Genomic DNA, 4,090 nt, shown 5'->3' with positions numbered 1-4,090 from the left:
ATGCATCAGCAGCAGACTACATAGCATTTAATCAAACTAAGCTTTTCAACTAAATATTTTAAGAAATCCACCTAAGCCATTCCCTACCCAAGCAAATGGAAATCTATTAAGAGCATTAAAAACTCTTGGGTTGTTTTTTTTCCTCTTAAGGTCTAATAAGATACTCACACTAAGAATCATTTTTTCCTCTCTCTCCTTCCTTCCTCCCACAAAATATTACCTGATACCTGTCTGTCTGTTAGCCCACAAAAAAAAAGCAAAGCAAAAGCTGGAGCCCAGGGGACACCTGTCTACAAAAGACCTAAGATAATCCATCAGGTTACCACCAGTTTGGGTTTGCAACAAGCCAGTCAGCCTCAACCCCACTGCAAGGGCAGCAGAGAATCCAGCCTTGTTTTGCTAATGTGGACTGGTCCAAAGAGATTGGACACAGGGCTGGAACACTGCTTTCAGGGATGTCTGCTTGGGCTGCACTGCTGAAGTGGCCATGGGGTCCCTTTTAAGCACCAAGGGAGCGATGATGTTTGCCCTGTGGATGTGCACACACTGACCACAAGCACACACAGCAGCTGGCAAACAGCTGAGCTGCTTGAACAGTACAGACTCATCACCACCAGAAAAGGCAATTGGCCAGGTGGGACCACTGCAGCAGCACATGGTGAGAGGCCACTTTTGCCCTGGAGCACTTCGAAGATGAAGGAAAAGCAAGAAGCCAAACCAGGAACTGCAGCCTGAAACTTAACACCTTTGCTCATCCACTCTGTGCAGACAGAGATTCAGTCATGACTAGAGCTAGGAGGGGAGAGGGCCTGTTTAGAAAAACAAAAGCATTTTTCTAAAAATCAAGAGCTTCTGGGCAGCTTCTCTCAATTCTTAACGTCAGAGAATCAGACACAACAGCACTTACTGCGAAGGATTAACCTCTCATTTTTCAAATGCAAGGCTGCTCTCTGTAGGACTGGAGAAGCCCTGCCTCTTGTTTGCAACCTACTAGAGCACTGCCAGACAGCAATTGGTGCTTTTCCAGTATCAGCAGCACACTGGTACCACTGACTAGAAAAATCAGTTTATGAAAAAGGTTACAGTTTGTTCTGCATCACAGGAAAGCAGTATCTAGATTTTTCACTTGATAAACAAAGCAGCTATTCTGCCCAACTCAGAGCAAGGACTATAAACAATTCTCCTACATGGAATGCTGATTATTTTTTCCAATTGCAGACTACAGCATTTCATTCCATAATATGCAGCTATTTATATGAGTTATACTAGTTACAGCAAAGACAACAATACCACTTCAGAGTAATGGCCACATGGTTCAGAGCAGCAATTGAGTGCCCTGCAGACACCTCTCTGCTGAGGGAGAAAGGATCCATCACACACATACAAGCACCTCAGGCCCAAGAAGTTCCCTTAGGGCGAATCAGCACTTTTGTGTATGACTGCTTGTAAAAAGTTCCCAAGCAGTTCAGATTTTGCTGGTCTAAAGCACAAGTTCACTCGAGGTGTGCAGAGAAGGTGCCCACACACAGCTTCACAAAGGCATCTCCCTTGGCACAAGCTGATGGACCTGGGACTCTCGAACTCATAAGCAGAGGTTGACTCAGGCACTTCATGCATTTGTGCAGTCTTGTGGTTGTATTTTGTAGCCAAGGCCAAGCTCTTCACTGCTGCTGGCTCTGCATGGGGCAAGTTGCTTTGCCCAACTCACCTCACAGAGCTGAGAGACATGCCCAGGAGCTCCTTCCTGGCTTCACCAACTCAATCTGCAGGCTTGATATGGATAAATTATTTACTTCAATGTATAAAGTCAAAAGATAATCTCCAGACCATCCCATCCAGAGGAACTGGCTCTATTTTATCTTCCTTCACTTGTACCTCATGGCACCTTCACCTCCTGTACAGGCAGCCTGAAGACAAACACACAGAGCCCTTCAATTATGGATCCTGCCACCTGTTTAATAATGGATTTCAGATGCATCTGCACTGAGGATTTGAGATGAAAACACAGTATCACCTTGCCCTTCTGAAATATTATCACGTGTGTTACCGTGGATAAATCTTCAGTTTTGTCACTGACCTCTATTCAGTCCCCTCGAGACATATTCTGCACAGTGGTAACATTGGCTCTAAGAAGAGGGCAAGAAATGTTGGACTAATTAGGAATATCAGCCAACATAATCATACTTCTTAGCTAAAGAAACTAACACTTTAGAAACTGCCATATGGAAATTCAGCTAATAATAGTGTCTTGGACTGCCTTAGAAGCAAATGGCAAGGAAAAGAGCTCTTTAGCAATTCACAAGGTCAGAAATATAGAGACAGCCTAGACAAATTGTTTGCCAGAATCAGTGTAGAGCAAAGAGTGAAAGGAATGATAAAAAACCTGAGTCTTCCAAATACAAATCCCAAGTCTATTTCTGAATCAAACGGCTACACTAACATCGTCAGGCTTTCCAGGCAGCTGAGACAGTACCAAGTCCAAGAGAGAGGATGCTCCATGTCAGTTGTCTTTCTATGCATTAAAAAGATGTTTCAATTCACTCTTCCATCTTCTCAACCACAAACATAAAATAAATCTTATGTAAACAGCACCAGGCTAAACCACATTTCTTCTCCTGCTTCTAAGATGTCTCAGACCCAGGTTCCCCAGACACTTGAGTCACACACATTTATGCAGTGCTGAATCACCTTTCCAGACCTGGACTCCAGTGCTCCAGGAAAGCTGGGTGAGAATAAGTTTGCCCTTGTTGGGTTTACAGCAGATGAACAAACATGAATGTGAATCAGTTGCATGTAAGAAGTAATTAAGTCCTGTGTCCCATCCTTCTCTCAGAGGTCCTATATGGCAATGCACATGGAATCAACAAGTTGATTACAACTGATGAATGTCATCCATATCAATATTTGCCAAAGGCTTAGTCCTATTATTTAGATAGTTTTATAAACAGCTAAATTATATTCTGCAAGTAACATTTTAATCAAGTCTATCTTCTGAAAGCCTCTTTATCCAGTAAGAGAGCTCTGCTGCTACATAAAATTGCCTTACTTCAGCAGGGCCCACTAGCAAAGAACATCCACTTGAATAATACTTTTAATTTAAAAAAAAAAAAATCAAAACAAAAACGCAGATCCACTGTTTTTACCTGGCACTGCGTGTTGTTGGAAGCCAGGACAATAGCAAGACAAGTGCTGACATCTACAGGGCAAGACATTTTCGTGTCTAGAAACCTCTATCTGGTTAAGTGCTACCACATCCCCCACACTGTGCAGAGCAGTTGAACAAGCAGATGGCTTCAGAATGTGACAGCTACTTCATCTGATTAAATTTTTTTAATGAGTGGAGTAATACCTCACACACTTTTCCAACTCACTCTGTTTTTATAAATCTGGTGAAAATACAATCCAGGCCAATTCATGTTGATTGTCTCAAGTTGTGGAAGCTAATAAAGTAAGTCATGAGAGTACTTGCCCATTCCATTTCTACTCCCTACTTCCCAGTCTGCTTACATCTTCAGTGCTTCTGTGTCTAATTTCTTTCCCATTTATTTTTGGGAGTAGGTATGGTCCCTGAGGACTTGTAAGAGAGGTGTGTTTCCATTTCTTTATTCTTTAAGAGTGTAGGATGTAACAGGCCAGAGAGATGCTTCCCCCTTCTCTCAGCAGACCTAAAGCCTGCTTTGCTGAAGGCAGCGATTCAAGTTCACACAACCTGAGCACATCCTGCCACATTGGCTCCATTTGTACAAGACAGCCCTCGAGCTGTGCACCTCACTGCAGCTCCAGCAGTACCTGTTTCCATGCCCAGCTCAATTCCTACAGCCTGCCCAGTCCCAGCTCACCAGAAGGCCCATTTCCAAAAGGCACCTTGTACTAAGCAGATCCTCAGCAAGAGGTCTTGATTATCATAGTCACCCAAAGCCCTTTTCAAGAAGCATTAAGCAGCCTGGCTTTGTTCCAGGGCATTGGAGGGAGGATTAACTTTAGCCTTATGTGCTGAATAAAACCAGATACATTTCTTCTGTGGTCTGAAAGGAGCCTTGAGCTCTGTCACCATGACATAGCTACAGACATGCACTGGAGTTTTCAAGTG

This window comes from Acanthisitta chloris, unplaced genomic scaffold, assembly GCF_000695815.1.
Source record: "Acanthisitta chloris isolate BGI_N310 unplaced genomic scaffold, ASM69581v1 scaffold7252, whole genome shotgun sequence".
Classification (NCBI taxonomy): Eukaryota; Metazoa; Chordata; class Aves; order Passeriformes; family Acanthisittidae; genus Acanthisitta; species Acanthisitta chloris.
The sequence above is the reverse complement of the archived record's forward strand: the minus strand, read 5'-3'. Positions refer to the sequence as shown.